Here is a 20847-nt window from a genome sequence, read left to right on the forward strand (position 1 = left end):
AAGAGCAGAAGATTAAACCCAGTGCAGGGCCCTTCTCTGTGGGAGACCTATGGGCCTGTCCAGGTCGCAGGGCAATGAAGCAGGCCCTGCCTTCATTACCCACAAACCTTGTGGAAGTCACTGGGTTTCCTACGTGGAGACTGACCAGTCCACAGTGATTCCACGTGCCTCTGCCTAAAGAGATGCTAGTGGTTGTTGAGTAAGAGCCTCGGTGGGAAAATGGACCATTAGGTATCTTCTGCTCTTTCTATACGTGAACTGGTGACTGAAATCTTTGCCTTTATCTTACGTTGGCTTTTGCCTGATGTGCTCCCCTATATCACCTGAATTTTTGTGCAGATATTCTTAAAAGCAACTCTGTTTTGTAATTGTTTGCAGGCAGGTACATACTTAAATATGTATTCCCCAGGCACAGAACGATTAGGGTGGGAGGATTTTACTAAGATTTGAAATAAGAGCCTGAGAGTTTCTCTGTTGCTTTGTACCGCTATGCCACCTAAGTTTCAGGCACAAGTGAAATAAATGTTTTTAATGTAGAATCTTAAGTTATCTAAAAATATAGAAAATTCTGACCATTGAGAAATAAAAGCACAACTCATTGAGTCAGGGAAGATGGGCAAACACAAAGATAATTACCTTGTTATAGTAGCAGCAATATTGATATTTTGACATTAGGAAGTGGCATTGTAGCTGTATAAACATGTGGTGACAGCTGTGTTAAATATGAAAAGTAACTCTTGCAGTAACATTAACTTTGCAGGATGTTATATTCAAACGGTGAACTTCGTTTCTGAACTTAAACCAGAACAATCCCCTTCCCCCTGAAAAATGTAGTCACCATCTGTGGCTCCTTTCCGCCTTGGTTTGAACAGTCTACTTGATGGGTGGATAAAACGTTTACATTGTTGCTTCCCAAGATACTTCTCAATGAGATCAAGCTTCATATTGAGATCCCTAAAACTAAATTTTGAAGTCAAGCGGCTTTTTCAGATACGATGGAATGTCCAGCAAGTAATGGATCTGAGTGTACTTGAAGTTGCACCATTTATTTTCAAAAGATATTTCCCACATCAGATGACTCTGCCAGGAAGAACAATATCAAAGAGCTCAGAAAAGTAACTATTCTTTTATGTAATCCAAGACTGATGGGGGGGAGCGAGCTTTAAAGATATTTCTGAAGAAAGAGAAAAACCTAACTTATTTTGAATGCCTCGTTAGTCTTGGTGGAGAGAAATCCTATATATGAGACCTTCTAAGAAGAAAAATCTTTGCCCTGTGTAATACCAAGGCATTGCTCTCTCAGTTGACATGTACTTTAATGAAAGGATTGGAAATAACTATTACAACAGTGTCCCATTTAATTATAAATTCACCCCACAGTTTAGAAATCTTTTGCATTAAAGACATTGTAAACTTGAATTTTTTTAAGAGGTAGTTAGCCACAATGCATATGTTTAAATATTCTATGTTGTATAACCTATCTACAAATTCTAGTAGTATAATTTAATTTGGGAACCATCTTTTCCCACCTTACTCCTATCCTTTAGTATGTTGTGTTTTCATATTAGTTGTTTAGCTTTAAAAAAGATTTAAACTAGGAATCTGGGTAAATACGTGGCAATATTAGTGCATCCTTATGCCCCAAACAGCTGTTCATTTCCCTTTTATTCACTTCTTCTCCCTTTCCATTTCAAATTGAAGTTAAGATTATAAACTCTTTCTCTTAGATCATATACCTGAATGATGCTAAATTATAAATCTTAATTAGGTATGATTCACTGATTTTAATCTTACAAGATAATTATTCTGAGTAGGATAAAAGTTTCCTTTAAGATTGAAGGCATTTTCATTACAATACGCATTTAAGATCAAACAAATACTATAAAATAAACAGAGTCCTATTAGTCTTTTAAGCTTAACAGTTAATACTTTTGGATTTAAATATGTGAAGAAATAAGGATATGAATAGGACAGTCTTACTGTTTGCACAATTTAAGTGCTTGTGATAAATTTTACTGCCAGGAATTACATGGATCTAAAAGAGTCTTTTAAGTAAAAATTACAGTTTTGATTATCTAAATGGAAGATGCTCTTGTGCACGTGCACAGATACATTTCTTTGTGAAGGTATTGATGTCAGGGATGCTTTTGGTATTTCTTTATGAGTAATTAGGTTAACGGGGTTACTTAGAAAATGTGTCCTTTCCTGGAAAATGAAAAATTACATTCAAGCAGAAGTAAAAGAGTAGAACATAATCATGACTTTAAGTACTTAAAAAGATATTTTATGAGTCATTTTTAAAGAATAATACTCAATATGTAACTTGTTAAGAATAATAGCCATTTTTACTTTTTAAAGCACATCTGTATTAAAACTGACTTTCCGTTCATGAGTCACAAATCTGGAGTCAATTTTCGACCCCACTTACAAAAAATATGGGTCTAATCGCCACCCCCTCTTACCATGGTGTTCCACTCCAATCGTGTTGGTATCACGTTCTTTAAAGAGAGATCTTCGCTTGCATTATTCAGAAAATTAAGCAACATTTTTTAGGAGAATACTGATATGACCGAAATGTAGACACTGGGACCCTGCCTGGCCTGAGTCCTTGTCTGACAAACGAGAAGGACCTTTATACGCCTACAGCACTTGTTCTTTCTATGGGAAGATTTTAAATGTACTAAGAATTGAACAGCACTTGTTCCTTCTATGGGAAGATTTAAAATGTACTAAGAATATAAGTGTTCCCTAATTGGAAAAATATATTTTATGTAATTCTAAGAGTACCAATCAACTAATCAACTAATTTACTTATGGATGGTAAGATAGTAGGACTAGATAATCTTATTCAGAAATAGGTGTTTAGACTGAGTAGTATCTTTCTAGAGAGAAAAAATCTGTACGTATGCAAAATCCCTTTTGGGATTTTTTGTTTGGTTTTTTGTTTTCTTTTCTTTCTTTTTTTTTTTTTTTTACTGTGGGTGAAATCTCTATCAATAATGTTTAAGCTGTAAAAGTATTAGGAAAAAATCTAATATTGGAAGTTCTTTATTATGCTATGTTCTTTTAATAAGTCCTCAATGAGTGCATACAATGCACTAATACTTGTTTTGTTTGTTTTTTGATTTGTGTCTTGTTTTATTTTGTTGTAGCATCAAATTAAAAAGACCTTACAGGAAACTATTTTGTATTGTTTATTTTTAAAAATACTCAGAATAGTACAACCTGTGGTATAGGTTTGTTTATAATGATGAGCAAAAATCCCCAATTTTACCCCAATATAATTCCATTTCCTTGAAATCTATGCTACTATATCAAAATGCCACTACTACTAAGCTACAATCTAGGAGGTGTTGCTGGTGTATAATTGTAATGTACATGTGTACCTAAATACATATTTTCAAAATATTTATCTATAAATTCTAATAGCCAACTTTGCAGGTGTCCTTGTGCTTGAGGCCAGTGCGGGAATGGTTTTCTATCTGTTTTGCTGTTTGCAAACTCACCAGAAACCTTGCTGTCTCATCCATCTTCCTGCTCCTGGAATTCATTCTTACCCATACCTGTGTACTGTTTTGAGGGGCTGAGATTTTTTTCTCTTTCTTTTTCTTTTTTCTTTCTAGTATTTATCTGTAGGGCTGTTTTTTACTTTATCAGCTGGAAAATCAAATTTCACTTGAGCCACTGGAATATGATATTTAGATCATGAGGAGGTAGCTTGAATTAATTAAGAGGTTATTGGGCTGTGTACTAGGAGGAAAGTGTAGCAGCATTTTTTGGCATGGACAGAGGGTGAAAGACCACTTGTAGGAATGAGGAAATAGCTAAAGGCAAAAAAAATTAGGGATGTTGTTAAGGAAACTAATGGTAAGGGCTGTTTTCATGTAGCTGTTGCTAAAAATGAGGTTGGCAATTTAAAAAATCAAATCCGAATATAATTATGTGAGAAAACCTCATTTGTTAGGAATTAGTGACTAGTGCACATTAATTAGCACACAGCACTATCTAAACAAATTATATTCTTCTTTTTTAAAATGGCAAGTTCTATACCAAATCTTGGATATATGGGATCTGTGATAACCCAAATTAAAAGAACTATACCCCCTTTTCTTCCTTATAATTTGAAAAAAGTGTAAAAAATACACATGCCTTTAAAGATGATTCATATTACTCTTAGACTCTTTCTTCTCCCTCACATACTCAATTTGGTTATGTCTCAAATGAAGTTATGGGAGAACATCTACTGAGGATTAGGCTATATCTTTTTTAAGACCTCTTTTTGGGAAATAATGCATTTATTGCCATTATAGAAGTCAAATCATTAAAGTAGATAGATATATGATTTAATTTGATTTGAGCATAGTTTGATGATAAATTCTGTATCTACCCTGTAAATGCTAGCTGTATGTTAATGACCAAAACCAAACCAAACCAAACAAAATTTGCCAAAGCCCCACCTCAGACCAGTTAGATGGAAGTTTTGGGGGATGACCAATTTCTTTTTCTTTTTCTACCCCAGTGATTCTAATGTAAAGTTAAGATTGAGAATCACTTCGCTGAACCAAAAATTTATACATTTCATGAGCTCTTAAACTTTTTGCTTTAAGTTTTAATTTTAAAAACTTCATTCTTCCCGGTTTGAAGTCACAAAAATAGAGACATCTATTTAGAATGGAATGTACTCATGATATGTACTAGAGATAGTTCACTATCTGGCTAAAGTTCAACAACAATCTATGAAGAATTTTAGGAACATTGCCACCATGCTGGTAAGAGTACCTCAGGAAAGTGACAATGGTGACAGCAGCAGATGCCAACAGTCTATCATGTTTGTGACCTTGGGTAAGTCCTTCAACCTCTTTGAACCTCAAAGGAGGGTTCATCCAATGACTCTTAAGATTATTTTCCAGTTCTATGTAATCCATGATTGCTTGATCATCGACTAGTGAGCTTGAGTCACTTGGAACCTTGCTGGTGGCCAGTGGCCGAGTGATTTTTTGTTTCTCTTTAAGAAACTCCAGAAATTGTCTTGGAAATAATGAAGGGAGCTCAAGGACCATTTATCACTTTGTTAAGCCCTTCAGGAGGGATGGTAACCATTCATTAAATATGCTTACTAATTGGTTACAAGCAAATGTGTCAGCAATTCTAATACCTTGAGAGTTGATGAGTATTAGTTAGCCAGTGCTTTCTCCCTGTGAGAGATATAAATAGACTGACAAGCAGATTAACTTAAGCAGTAATGGATTTAGGGACTTCAGATCTCTTTAAAAATATGTCAAAATTATAGATCAGTATGAAAGTTGGATGTTTATCAAACTGGAAACAACTCCATCTTTTCTTTATTTTAGCCCTAACTAATCTTTGTTCGTCTTCTTTTTACCTCCTGGAATGCTCTTCTCCTCCACCTGTCGAAAACCTACCAGGACTTTGACATCTAGCTCAAATGTTGCATCATCTCTGAAAACTTCCTGAGCCACCCTAATGAGGATCCATTTCAACGTCTGCTTGATATTCCTTAATCACTTAAAAAATCTCCTTTCAATCATTTTTCTTCCTCTATAGATTGCTGGGCATTTGTGTTTCTCGTTTATGAAATTGTAAACTCCTGAGAGCAGACTACATCTGATTCATTTTTTATTTTTAATCTCCTCAACATGTGTATACAGAGCAGGACCTATAATAGGTGTTCAATAAATGTTTGGTGAAATGAATCGATAGAAATGTAGGAGACTGTCACTTGGTTCATCTTTTATTAATCTTACTTTAAAAAACTGGAAGATGCTTCTAAAAGTACTTAAAGAACAGATATATTAAAATTGTGTATTTCATTTAAAAATGAAATTTCTGTATTCTTTACTAAAGAAAGACTTTACAATCTTCTTACATTTCTGAAAGAATAGTTTTATAATTATATACCTAAGAAAGGGCTTACAGTCATTTATTCTATTTTCTCCTATATCTCTGGGTAGGAGAGCATTTAAACTATTTTATAAAAACAGAACATTATAATGATATCTTTAACAAAAATCTGTAACCTATTTCGATTACAGGCAGTAACACATGGCTTCAAATCACTATGTTTTACATATTTAAATATTTTTTCCTTTTGTTTTTGTAGTTAGAAAAATTCAAGGGTATAGAATCATAAAACATTAGATGTGGAGACTTCCAAATCAACTTCTTGACAACATAGGGTTGATTGACACTTGGTTATTCAGCCTTCGGTTGAACATGGGAAATCAGCATCTCCAAAGGCATTTCTTTGTATTTTGTCCTTTCTCTGATAAATAGGCAGTGTGCAAATATGTGCCTGGTGGTACTCAAAACATTTCCTTGGGAACATGATGGTACTTAGGTGATAAGAAGTAAGATGCAAACTAGCTGATCTACAGTTGATATAACTTTCATTGACTCTAGTTCGTGAATGTCTTTGGTTAACACTTTAATTGACATACTTTTGTTTCGTATTTAATGTCTGACACTATTCATTTATTTTGTACTAAGTACTGGGCAGTAAACAATTTAGCTGGGGTTACACCCAGTGACCCTGTCTTCTAGTGGTTCAAATGCATCACCCGCTCGGTTTGTGTGTTTGTGGAAGGGTCAGTTTTTTTCTTAAACCTGTCACTAACGTTACAGCATATAGCATTACCAAATTTTCTAAGGGAAATTTAGTTTGAGCAAATGTTGAAATTGTAATGTGTTAGTCAACAATATTTTACAAAGTTTCTATTTTATATTTGTGTATTTGAACCTAAAGATAGATGTACTAGAGAAAAGCACTTGTTCACATTGCTTCATGAAAGAACTCAGAAAAAACAAAGGCTCTATTGTCATTCTTCTAAAAACACAATTTTACTAAGGAAACCTATAACCTTTACTGAAAGTTCACTGGTTTTCTTCCAATTTGGTCTCTTCAAATCTGAAAAGTTCTAGATGCTATCTTACTACTTCATATTGAAATCTAGGTTGATCTCATATACTCCATGTAGAAGAGAATATCTGCAATGCTGATTGTTGAACCTGAATTATTACAAAGATGCACTGTTAAGTGAGCCACAGTGGACAAATGTTGTTTGGTCAGTTGCATGAAAACACTGCATCTTCAGCAAAGAGCTTCAGTACTAAAGAACTATAGTACATTAGAGGTAGAATAATAAAGATTGTGAAGCAATAGGTTGAAAGTAGCAAGAGCATTTTTGCAGTTTGACTGCAACAATCTATTTAGTTCCTTTGTTAAATTAGCTTTTCTGGTTTTCTGGAAACCAGTACCCTTCAAGCAAGTTAAAATTGCTTAACTGTAAGTTGAAATCCATGAGATTGAGAGTAACGACTCTGAACTGTAAAGCCATTATAATGGTGGCTTGCCAACAACCAAACTAAATCAAGGGAGGATTTAAAAGACATAGGTTTAAAATTCTACCTGATTATAATCAGGAAGTTGGGGGGTTTTAAAGTAAATAAATAAAAATATCCATGCAGATTCCTCACACCTAAAATATCAGCCATTTTTCCTTTAGTTGTAGAAAAATATATATAGGGTGATTCCCAGAGAGGGTAGTAATGTAAGTTGGTGGTCACTAAAGACGAGCCATGGTTAAAAGTCAGTGGTCAATAGTTTATTTTGTTGCTGTTCTTTTTTTTCTCTTGCCTTCATAAGCATAGCTGACAGCTGTCAGTCACTGAATTTTTTGTTAGGTCTAGACATGGCAATTCTTGAAGAATATGAAGCTATAATTGTCCTCTTGGCTTAAAATCTGAAATAAAACAAAATTATTTCAAGTGAATACAGCTGTGTGTGTGTGTGTGTGTGTGTGTGTGTGTGTGTGTGTGTGTATGTATTCAGAAGAGAAACCTATGAAGCAGCTGACAGCATCGATAGCTCTTTCGTTCTGAGTGGGCCAGTTAGCTCCATACAGACACCATCTAAGTGAGCCAATTTAAATCTCTCCAAATTCTTAACTAAGTGGCCCAGGTCTATCTGGGAGGTGGTACTTATTTGTCCCTTAGGTGACAGGTTTGGCATGATATTCAGTTGAAGACTCAGTAAACAAGATTTATGAGGAATTAGTTAAAATTGAAATTGAAAATGGATATTGAGGTATAGTTCACCCTAAAATGGCTTGGATATATTTGTCAGATGTGCATGAAGAGGATTTTTTTAAATGGATTCTTTGGATGAGAATAAAAACTAATCACAGATTAAGCCACTTAAAATTTGCCTGCCTGATATGATTGTTTTCTTTGACTGACCACGCCTTCTTTTAGCACTCTCACCTTTGTCCAGGGTTCAGTTTCGTGTCATGCACATGTCCTTGAAGAAATGTAACATCTTTCACAAGATTTTGTACCAGTGAAATCAGATACCAGTTTTTATTGCAGAACGGAGCCTACAAATGTTTCTCTTTAAAGACATTTTTAATAGAAACAGTAAGGTATAAATCATTTAAGCAATTACCTGGACATTGTGGAAATGGGGCTTGGCTTGTTCTGTAGCCCCAGATGTTTCCAGATTCTAGTAATAACCCAGCCCGGATATTTACAGCTTAATTTTCTGTGCATGTGCACTTGTCCACAAATGGCTCCTATTTCCCATTTTCTGTTGGACAACTGGGCCACTTAGAGGTAAGGAAAGTGATCTCAGCGTGGGTGATGACAAACATTAATGGTTATAATAAGTTGCTTCTAGAAACTTTGATCTCTTTAAAAAAAAATAGAGAGGCTAATTCTTAGAGGATTTTATACTAAGAAATAAATTATTAAATGGCATTTTCCTTTATGGATGAGGGTGGGGGAAATAACGTCTCCCCATCCCTCAAAATTATATTTAGCCTTGATCTACTATGTGATAAAAGTAATTTCTTTTTAATGTGTCTTCTGGCACTGGTTGGGTTATCATGCAGGCTGCTAGTTTTCTTTGCATCACTACTCCACAGTTTCTCTTGTTCTTACGAGAAACTAAACAAATGGAAAATAATGATTGGTAACCATCTGCTGTGCAGAAATTTCACATATAGCAGTTAACTCTATTTTATAAAACAAGACCAAATGAGTGAATTATACTGTTGCCAGTAAATAGCAACATGCAGTAGAGCGTTCCTTTCGACAAAGCAAGAGCATAGGGAGCCAGCATTTATTATGGGAAGTCAGTTGGGTGGGCTCTGGGGCTGAATGTGGCCCGGGCATTTATATGTGTATGTGTGTGTATGTGTGTCTGTGTGTGTACTGCATGTGTGAAGAGAATAGTGGTTTCCTCTCTACCTGTTCCTTGTGTCTCCATTCTCACCCCCAGATTTCCAATCGGGTAACTTGGAGTAATGTAGATGCAAATAAATCAGTTCAGTCACATCTTCCTCTATCTTTTTATTTGCTTAAAAAAGAAAGTCAGAATCCGTAAAGCCATACAGAATAAAGATTTGTAAAAGTATGTAGGCTTCAGATCAGAATCATGTTTTTTCCTAAGCTCTACGTATTATAATGAACAGAGACTAGCCAATTTAGCTTTAAGTCATTCTCTGGTCTTATCCCCTGCCTAAAGAATACTGGAAATTAGATTGAGTATATGTCCAAAAGATATTGACAGACAATGATTATTCATATAGTTGCTACTGAAGTGTGCATGCTATACTGAGGGAAGACATGTAATGGAATAGACAGAAGTAAGTGGTTACAAAGAATTTATTCAAATGGACCAGGTAAGACCTGATTTGATAGTTGTCCATATAATCAATCAGCCTCTTTCTCTTCCCCTCTCTATATCTATAAAATCTGTTTAGTATATCAATGTACTTAGACATTCAAAACATACATGTTCTCTCTAACTTTCACTTATTCGATACTAGGATTTTGCCATACAGCAAGAAAAGTTGTTTAAAATGGGCAGTATATTGAGTTCAAAGGACCCATACAGTTCATAAATTCTCTGGTGTCTACTGGATTTTTCATCAGGGAGACTTCCAATAAAAATGATCTATTTTAGAAATAATATTGTTTAGTAGGTTGAAATGTGGTGTAATAAAATTAGACCTTCAGTCTTCTAAAGTTACTACTTAGATGGCACCCTTGGGATGGTAAAATGGCTGTATAAGCAGATGAATCAGACAGTTCCACTGATGGGTACATTTGTCAGTCTCTGTTACAGATATAATATATTCTTATATCTGTAATCCTGACACTGTTACATCCAAATGAAATCAACATGAGGTTGTCATCTTTAAGCAAATATGTTAAGTGTTGTCTTTTGTGCTTTGGATTTGAAAGAAAGGGGCCCAGGGGAGGCCGCATCATGCAAATGGAACAAATCCCATTTCTTCTGAGCTGTGCTGTTTTCCCCTCCATGGCAGCTGGCTGTGTTATCTTTGTGTGTTTCTCTGAGCGCTGACAATTCTTTCAGTGATCTAAGTTAGGGCACATTAGAAAGTGGAAGCAGCTGTCTGTCGCTATACTGAGAGACGTGTTTGCTCTACTGCAAAGATGAAGGACCATGAATCCTTGACACACTCTCCCCCCGCCCCCCCTGTACTTTCCACCATGATCAACATTCAGACGCACAGATTGTCTGCTTGGACAGTTTTTTGTTCTGACTGACAGCATCTGGCATAGACAAATTTAAAAATACATAGCATGCCATGCTTGGAATTGGAACATCCCTTCTTTATTAATCTTCTCATTTAAACCATTCATTTACATTTCAAGAAAGGTTACAGCTTGATATGGTTGAAACGTTGATTTTTAAATGAATAACCTTCTAATGAAATGTCTTGAATGAGTACCAAGCAGCTAGTGTTCATTAAAAATTACACCCGATTAACACAGCCTTGAAAGCCTGAGAGGAAAGGGATTTCTTATTGTTTTAATCCACAGTGCAATCCGGTGTTTACCTTTCTGGCACAAAGCGAATAGAAATGATGCCTGTACTCGCAACACTTCTGATATTGAACACAACTATGATATCACCCTTAAGCTGACAGAACACTTGGCCTTGTTTAATCAGCTTTCTTTCCCTCAGAAAACCCCCAGAGTGTTAAAAAAAAATTTAAACGTCACCAAAATATGCCTTGTTCAGATCCTCTCTCTCTCCATGTCCCACCCTCTCCCCACCCCAAAATACTATGTCTCTATGCCCAAATCAGAAAAAAAAAAAAAAGGCTGATATATTTTCAGATGGAAAAGTGGTAGAAAACGCTTTTAGATTAAACATTCCCTCTGACCCCAGGATGGTGGATATACATTTGTTTGTCTGCATTACTTTAGTAATAAAACATAACAGTGCAAAAATTGCTCTCTTTCTCTGCCTCACGTAACTCCCCCATACATACTCGCATTTCTTATCCATTTTCAATTCCACAGCCAACCTTAGCAACATGCTTGTCTAGCATTTATGTAAAAATAATATGAAAAGTGGCCATATCAGTCAGTCTGTGGACTTTGTGAGTCCAGAGGAGGGGGGTGGGATGGGGGGGGAAGGAATCCTCCTTTTATCCTACATTTTAGACTTTTCATATCACTGCAGATTTCAGCTGTAACTACTCAACCACAAGTGTGGCTGCAATAGTTCTAAGGGGTGTATGGAGGGAGGGGTGGTACAGAATTATATATATATATATATTTTTTTTTTAGGAAGGAACTGTTCAGGTGCTAGGTAGTAAATATGTAAAGCAAGCACACTGGTTAACTTGGAAAAATAAGCTTCAGAGAGAAGTTCAATTAACAGTTGTAGGCAGAAGAGGTGATGTATTTCTTCAGCATGTGTAAGAGGTCATTTGCTTTAGGATGAATTTTGACGAATTTGAGAGAAATAGATGCTGAAATAAAAATGAAAACAGATTACAGCTTCATATCAAAGGCACTTTTACATTCTTGAATATGAGAAGGGAAAATGACACATTTTTACTCCATGGATTATATATTATTTTAAAATTTTACTATTTTGTGTTTTGTGAACTTACTTCATTTAAACTGTTCATTTAAACAAAATAAATCTTGGAAGTTAATGTTATCTTTGAATCTGGAATCGGTTTATTGCTTCACCCCTCAACCCAGACCTGGGCTCTAGAAATTTAGGGTAGACACTGTTCGGTTGCTGTTTTTCTGTTCTTTCTTTCTTTTTCTTTTCTTTTCTTTTTTTCAAGAAGCTAATGGCAGGGAATCAAATCAGAGTAGATCTGGTTCCAGCATTTTGATTGCCAGTTAATGTTTTATAATCAACATTTTAAATATAAATTACTTTGTTATTTTCCATTTTGATTTTTTTTAATGACCAGGTTTTAAAGGTGGTGCCATTGTGCATCTGTAAGCAAACTGGGAATGGGTTAGAGTACACAATTCCCTCGTGTAAAAAGCCAGGTTTAGCAGTAATGCTTTTAATCTGGACTTGTAGGGGATTCAGAAGCATCCATAGATCTGCTCCAGTAATTATCATACCCCAAGTGGCACTGGAAGAGACATTTGCCTAAAAACTTGATGTCTTCATTACGCTGTTTACATTTTAATTAGAAACATGAAAATTACTGATTCATACAGACAACTGTAGTTTAAGTGGTTTCGTTCACCATCCAATAAATAAAAAAAAAAAAACCCACCACAGTTGGCATAAATAGTTTACTAGGAATCATTCATGGGACTAATGTGTTGGCACTATAAGCTGCTTAAAATATGTTTTTATTTTACCAGAGGTAGAATTTGCATATAAATTAGAGAATGGCATTTTAAGTTGACAGTCATTTATGCAGAATACCACCCACATGCAAATATATATATGGGTGGGTGTGTATAATTTCTGTGAGTTTATAGAGTTTTACAGTATTGTGGATGTGCACGTGTACACGTCGGCCTAGTCGATCAGTTTTTAAAATGCACGTCCTCTTTTAAAATCCACTCAGAAATGTCGTGGGTGTTCTAAATATGCCCATCCACAAACACGTCTTTTATCTGTTGGGCAATGGCGACTTTGCATTAAGGAAAAATGTTTATTTCTTGTGTGCATATGTCTCAAAAAGGAGTTGCTGTTGCATTTGCTCCTTCCTTCCCTCTTTCCTCTCTTTTCCATTCTCCCGTAACTTTTGCATGTACCTGTCAATGCTGCTGCCCTAAAATCGCTCCCACTCGGAGCGGCTGGACTGAAGCAGGGTGGCCGTCAGAGTCCATTCCTGAGTCAGCAGCAGGCCCATTCCCTGAATCTTGCGACAGTCACTCATCCAGTTTTCCCCTCCCCGGGGGACAAGCGTCCTCCTCATCAGTGAAGAGGAATGACCCTTCTGTCTGGCACGCTCAGAATCCCCAATCTCCCCACTTCGGTGTGTGAGTTCAAACCCCGCCCCCCCCCCACCCCGTCCTGGAGGCAGGGCTGGGACTCCAGCTAATGACTCCAAGATACAGAGAGGGTCAGCGCACTGGCGAGCTGGCATACTGAGGCATGTGCGAGCTGAGTTGGACATTTTTCCCATAACTGTAGACTCCTCTCCACCCCCTCCCCTCCCCTTCCAAACCCTTTACTATTGATCAATATTATGCAAAAACGAACCAGGAAGAGCTGCAGCCATTAAAAGCCATTTTTCTTTTCCTCATCTTTGTTAGAAAGTTATTGACCGTGGCCGAAGGCGGCTCTGTTATTGTTTTTTGTTTATTTTTTGGTTGAACGGAAGCAGACAGTAAGTGAACATTTACATTATCTCACTGTAAAGCTCACATTTTAGGCCCATGTTTATTTTACATTTTAGGCCTATGGGCTATAGGTAAAAATGAATTTAAAAAATATTACATAGGAGGAAGAGTCTACACATAGGTTTTCTACTTGAAATGTTAGAGCAGTCATTGTTTTAAACTTCTGAACGTGAATGTATTACATAGATACTCCTGCGAACTGCATGATGTGATTTCTGGGAATTCAAGGGAGTAAGATGAATTCTCATGAGGTGGCTTCAGATGACAGATTTTGTGCTTCATTTCTCCATCTTTTGGTGTGTCTTTTTTAAAGTTCTAGGGGGTTGCCAAAGTTTTAAGATGCTAATCAGGTGTTTTGTGTAGTCCACAAAATTTTAGATTTTAATGAAAAGTCACTAGGATCATTTTCACGGTCAATGAGGTAATTGGTCCAGGTAATCAGACCGGGACTTTTAAAAACAGTTATTAGTGCTTTGCATTTACCAGGCAGAGTCCCCAAGCACATCAGTTAGGGGAATAGTGAATTCATGGGCATATGTTCTTTGGTTTGCTTTTGCAGTGCCTCTTTTTTATGGAGGAGGGGGCAGGCAGGGCACTTATTAGGTCTCTGTATTTCCTAGATGCGATTAGACACAACAGTCGACGTCTGTAAGGAGAGAAACATGTTGCTTCCTTGTACACATGGCAAAATTTAAATAGTTCTGCGCTGTTTGGTAAATCCTGTCTGCTTTATGCAGTGTGGCCCGAAGCAGTTGTGTGGTGAGGGAATGCTGGCTGCTGGCCAGCCATTGACTATGAGATCCTGGGTACCTGAGAGCTTATCAGTTCTTTTGCTTTGTAAAAGAAAAAAGTGATGAAAATGTTGGTAAACTGCCATGAAGGTTTAAGGCTGCTGGAACAAGGAGCCGTGTAATCAGATTGGAAAATGGAGCTCGAGATTCTCTGCATGGAGAGCAGCCGTCTGTGGACCCCGTGAGCTGCTGTGCGAGTGCCCGAGCTGACCACTTTGTTAGCAAATCAGCTTGTTTGCTGCAGCAGCAGGGTGGAAAAGACCAGAGCTGGTGATGGTATGTAACGGAGGGAGAGCTCTTGCTTGGCACAATCTAATCAGCTTGCAATTAGCTTGGGCTCTACAGTCACCTTAATTTTCTTCTTTCCCCCCTCTTTGTGTTAATACCATGCACTTTAAACAATTAAGTAAGGGAAGTAATCCTTCAAGCAAATCAAAGCCATCCTTTAATTTTATCACCCTGCTGAAAAAGTATCAGGTGGTCCACTGGTCTTCATCAGATGCTGGAAATTCTCCGGCTCACTGTAGCATAGAGAGGGGCTTTAACCAACTGATTTTTAAGATGATCTTTCACATATCTTGGCAAAAGGGGGCAGAAAACGGTGCATCATTTAAACTAGCATTGAAGTTCAAATTAATGTGAGGGGGGGATTACAAATACCTTTTGGTTTATATACAGTAGTGAATCTGTTTTATATTTTTAATAACCAGAGGCAGGCTCTGTGTGTGTGTGTGTGTGTGTGTGTGTTTGTGTGTGTGTGTATGAAAGAGAGATCTGTATGTATATATCTCATCTATAAAATCCTTTATGCTGCTGTTTATTTAGGCGTTTCTATACAGCACCTTTCTGAAGGCTCTGATGACACAGCCACTTGTACTGATAATTCCACTATTTCACCTTTAGCGAACTTGATTCACTAAGGTTTAAAAGAACAAGGATATCATTGCCGATCATATGTGTTACTTGTTAATCCTTTAAAATAAGATTCAGATCATGTGGGGGAGAGGTGAGAAGAGCAAAGCATAGGTTTGCAAAATCGGCGTAATAGTTTTATATATTACTTAATTCAAGGACAGCGACTTCTGAGATACTGCTTAAAAAAGACCTATTTATCTAAATAAAATAAATCGTCTAATAACATTACTTAAGCTACCTTATATCAATTTTCCTCTTCCAGAAAGCTTTTGCTAAAATATTATCCATGATATGATAGGTTTTATTAAGAGTTTGTCGTGAGGTGGAAAATGGGAGTTATTTCATGAATGTTTCCTTTAGAAAGCAGCATAGAGAATGATGATTAGAATTTGCTTTTAATGGTTATTAAAGAATTAATTAGAGTATTTTAAGTGATATTGCTCCAAAATAGTAAATTCCTTTCTGGGGGTTGTTTGTGTTAATAAAAATGAACATAGGCATAATATTGTTGATATTGGATTACATTAGTATCATATTTGAATTCTCTCCATGTTGTCAACATACGAACTTATTTGCCTTTATTAAATGACTCAATACTACTAACAAACTCTCTGTCTTATTTTTTTCCTTCAGCAAAAAATGTAGCAATTTATAACCAATCATTTGGATTCAGGATTTTTTTTTAAATTTAACACACGATTCAAAAAGGTTAACTGTTCATGTACTAATGCTGTGTGAAAGATATCATGACTTCTGTTTTGCTCTACTTATTTGATTATATGTCTTACTTTTGTCTTTGGAGGAATGAATTCAGTTTGATAGAAAATGAGAATAGTTACTATAAAGTGCATTTAAAATTAGGTAAGCTTCTAAGTTTGCCTCGGGGTTTTGCTGGTGTTGCATCAACGTGTTCTTTTTTTGTGTGTTTTGGACTCTTTTTTGTCTTTAATTAAAAAACTGGATTAAAAGAAACATACATCATCTACACACATCTTATGCTGCAAAGATTCACTTTATATTCTTTTAGAGGACAAACTCCATTAGATATGCACTTACTGTACGTTGGATTGTAAATCTTAGAATTTAATGGTAATTCAGTGAGCAGTTATTGCTTCAGTGGCCTTTTTTCTTTCTTTTTTGTCCCATCTCACTTGTGAAATAGGGTTACCCTTTACAAGTGTCACATCCATAGATTCATCTTTTGTACTTTGTAGTTGTTCCTGGTACATCATTCTTAAGTTAAAAAAAAGGCAAAGGGATGATGGAGGAACCATGCGGTGGGTGGGGAGTGTGTGTGTGTGTGTGTGTGTGTGTGTGTGTGTGTGTATGGGGGGTGTGCGTAGAATGAGGGGTATCATACCTATGCCACAGAGACAGACAGACAGAGAGACCCAGAAAAATACAGGAACTCTAGCAACAGAATAAGCAGGACCGTTAGCATCAGTCTAACAGATTAATCTCTTTTTCTAAATATGCATTTCCTCTAACCTCATTCTCAGTCTAATGTTCAGTTTTCCAAAACAGATTGCATTCTGCACTTGAATTCCTGGAAGTAGAAATGGTATCTGATTGGTGCAAGTCTCTGCCTTGCTTACACTGTTAATATTCTTATCCTTTTTGGACCCTGAAATACTTTTTTTGTAGAAACAATATACACATTCATAAAGAAATTATAAAGGGATTCTCCTTTTGAAGATAATGAGTTCTTTTCAGGAACTGCAGGTTACATGGCGCACAAATGAGCTCTAAGTGGGGGGATTTAAAGTCCTGCTACAGCATTTAATTTCTTGAGGAAAGGAGTTCAGTTCAAGGTTAGCCTGTTATTGTGGCACTGGCAACTACTTCTCACGTCCCCGTTCTTCTGCCAGCAGTTCTGCACAAAAGGCAGTCATTTTTATTTAATACGCAGGGAGGTATTAATCACTGCAGTATTTTCTTGCAAAAATTTATCTTATCATATTCATTGTTTCACTACCCATGACAATAATAGGTGTTTAATTACTCAGTAAGAGGCGTTTATAGATTCCATTTTTCCTGTGAGCTGGACAAACGGTATTGATTTTGTACTTTGATGCAACATGAAACTGTATTAAACACAATTAGAATTCCAAGGCTGGTAAAATGTACATTTGTTATGGTAACTGGACTTGCTTTGAGAATCGGCAAGTATCTTCTAATCCAGGCGATGACTTTGGTATAGAAAGGATATTTGATTTTACTGCTGCTCTGTGGTTAAAACGGAATGCTCTTTTTTCCTCACGTTGTGTGTGTGTGTGCGCACATGCACACGCGCAAGTGCGTAGATTTTAGTTTTAGTGAAGCAATAAAGAGTTTGTATGAAATGAAAAGATTTGAAACGGATGGTTCTTTGTAGTCAGACAAACCATGGTGTACAGGTGAACACTGACTCCTTGTAAGCTTGTAATTGTGTCTCTTTAGCTAACGCTATAGGTCTTTATTTTACCAGTAAATAAGTTATTACCTGGGGTGAGGGTGGGAACCGTACAAGATGAAATGGCACCTTCATCTCATGCTGGATTCTGGTTTACTTCCTTTTAAGGTGATGAGGAAGACCTCCAAATCCCTGTTGTGTCATAAGTTAAACATTGGGTTTTGTTAAAATTGGCGCTAAATAAAACCTTTCATTTAGCTGACACTATTATGTCACAGACAGGCAGCATGAGATCTTGCACAGAACTAAACTCAGTTCTGTTCTACAGCAGTAGTGCAAGTCTGCCTGGGTTTTGCTTTACCTTGCTTTTCACAAACACATTTCCACCTGCATTTGGTACATCTAAAACCGTAATTTGAGAGGTCTCTCTTGTTGGTCAGTGCATTAATTGCCTATGATTTTCAGCTCCATACAGATTTATTTCCTGTAGAGGAAGGTCATTTAGCCTTACCAAAATAAAAAGCAAAATAAACCAAGGACAGTCCAGAGGTTGCTTAATCTTCGTATTTTTCACTAATGGGTAGCTTGTATCCTTGCTAAATCTTACTTTATATTTCTTTCTAAGGACCATAGACCTCCAAGCTGGAATTTCTCAGTTGTGGAGAATTGTATGGGTGACTCTCATTCTTAAGAAATGGAGATTGCTCATTGACACAATTGCTTTCTGCATCAGGAGGGTATTTTATTTGTCAGAACTCTAATGATTACTACTGTAACATTAACTGATCTCACTACATTGGCACAGAATTTTAAAAATTTGTGTAGCAGGCACACAACTTTAGGGAAGATTTTACAAATACTTATTATTTGCTTCATAGTACAGAAACAGTTGCAGTCAATTGCGTATTAGTTTTAATCGAACATTCCTTATTCGGTTAATATTTGTATTGTTATTTTCCTTATGGGCTGTCATATGACAGCATATGTTAACATTTGTAAAGCAGTGAGAAAATAAATATAAATAACAGTTTACATCTGGCTAGTGTATTTCTTTTTTTTTTTCTTTTCCTCCTGGAGCTTCCAAGAGTGAGAGAAAAAAACATTGATTGGCCTGACCATTTTAAAACACCATTCTGTTTTTTGCTCATAGATATGAGAAGAAAGACAACTTTGATTCCGGGAGCATGTGTTCTACGTTTATTTTGCTTTATTGGGGCTGGGCACATACTGGCAAGAGGGGGCTTCTCGGGTAGTGGAATCTGAGGTCTGTAAAGTCCTGTGCAGATAGATCCTTGATCACATAGCAAATCGCTTCTTGGGCTCAACAACTCAGTGGGGAATGCTGTAATTTGTAACATGGGATCAAGCTTTGGAGGGAATAAAAATAATAGTAATAATTTCCAAACCTCTGGCCTTTCTCCTATTAAAACTAAGGTCCTCTTGACTCTCTGACTTGGGTCCTAGGTGCCTGGTGATTTGTTTGTATCCTTTCCAAATGAACTGTTCTGTGTTTTATATTTCTCCGTAGACAAACCATTTAATTATTGAATAATGTGAGTGTAGTTTCAATTAAGTGAAAGGTGATCACATGTAATTAGCTAGTTGCAAAGTGGATTACATAAAGAACTGGTATGGGAGGCTGTTTATGGCTAAATACCACTTTTTAGGAATGTTTTCATTGCAAAGAGAAGTGCGTTGTTGCTAAGGATTGTCTGGATTTGGATTTGGGCTGCACAGCTCACTTTACTGCAAGGTGGATGTGTTCCTTCTCTGTATTTGCCAAGGGCCAAGTTATGTGGTGCCAATGGAAATTTGGCTGTATGAGGAAGCCGAGGCCTCAGTATGGCACCCGGATTGTATGAAGATTTACACTCAAGCATACGTATACAGCCATCTCCATTTTCACAGTCCTTTGTCTCAAACGTGTTTTTCACTACTGTTTAGAGCCATCTCACTCATATTTAAGGTAAGGTAGGAGCCTGGGTCCGATGATCTTTTGATTATTTCTAGCTGTAAGGTTTCTGATTCCATAATGTGTCATGGAAATCATTCATACATACAAAAATATCTGATCTGCTTTATTTTCAAGATGAGAATAGCAAAAATGATACCAAAAGTGGCTGTAACAGGTTTTATCTCTTATTAGCAAGGAGCTCAGTCTCTCCTAGCGGGGGAAAGCTAGGCACACAAAACAAATGCATTTTCTTAAAGCTTTATTTATGCTGGCACTTAACAGTATCAGTCACACCTGTCCTGAATCAATTGACCAGGTATTTGACCAGACAAGCCAGTCATTTCAACTCGAGGATCAACTGGAGAGACTTGTATAGCGAATATCTTGGAATCTTCAGGAGAAATCTATTTTGAGAACTTTACATTTGTCATCTTGTCTCATAGACGCTTTGTATATCCCTGTGAACAATAAATATAGTCAATATGCAGCCATTGCTTTTTAAGTGTTCATATCATAGGTAACTTCTGAATCCCTTTAGCTTTTTTCCTTTGGGGCAATGTAGTCTTCTGTTTGTGGAAGCATTCATTGTCTCCAGTGTGTTAATACATCTACTTTCTTTTCCTTTTTCTGCCCTTGCAGAACTCGCCCTCCATCCCTCCAAACCTCGACACTGCCCACTCTTCGCTACAGTCAGGCAGCGTCCTCCTAACCTCACTTTTAGCTGTTTGAATAAAAAATCGATAAGACTATTAAAGCCATTTGGAACTTTTTAAAAAAGAGAAATAATATTTTAATTACTCGTGACATGCCAGTTTGAAGCCCATCTCCTCCTTTATGACAGTTCTGTTTAGAAACTACATTGCTTCATTTCAGTAACTTTATTACCATTTGGCTCAGAGATTGCTATTTCGCCTTGGCCACAGATTTCATCAGTTGCCCGGTTCACCTTTGTCCACACTATACTTGTGAAATGACCTCGTCCGTTAGTGCTTGTCAATAGTAAATTGCTATATTCTGCACCTAGAAACACACCAAATGCCTACAACTCTTTATTGAATAACTGAGTTTGTACTTAATTTTTTAAAATTAAAACTTAACTGGCATCGTCTTAATTACCACTTAATACCAGT

The 20847-nt window shown here is 36.6% G+C and overlaps 1 protein-coding gene and 1 long non-coding RNA gene across 9 annotated transcripts in view; one reads left to right on the top strand and one right to left on the bottom strand.

The window, feature by feature from the left end:
• Positions 1-20847, top strand: part of FIGN (fidgetin, microtubule severing factor) — a 130488-nt gene that overhangs the window by 7808 nt on the left and 101833 nt on the right. The window contains exon 3 of one of the 7 annotated variants that reach the window (XR_014245552.1): positions 5427-7790. The exons of the other annotated variants lie outside the window; for them this stretch is intronic. The gene's annotated coding sequence lies outside the window, so the exon portion shown is untranslated. Of the gene's footprint in view, positions 1-5426; positions 7791-20847 lie in introns of those variants that run through there. 7 annotated transcript variants of the gene reach the window in all.
• LOC309630288 overlaps positions 7880-20847 on the bottom strand; it is a 148544-nt gene continuing 135576 nt past the window's right edge. For both annotated transcript variants that reach the window (XR_014245569.1, XR_014245570.1), the window contains one exon: positions 7880-20175. This is a non-coding gene — a long non-coding RNA (uncharacterized lncRNA). The remainder of the gene's footprint in view (positions 20176-20847) is intronic.

This window comes from Balaenoptera borealis (genome assembly GCF_965194805.1).
Source record: "Balaenoptera borealis genome assembly, chromosome: 6".
NCBI lineage: Eukaryota > Metazoa > Chordata > Mammalia > Artiodactyla > Balaenopteridae > Balaenoptera > Balaenoptera borealis.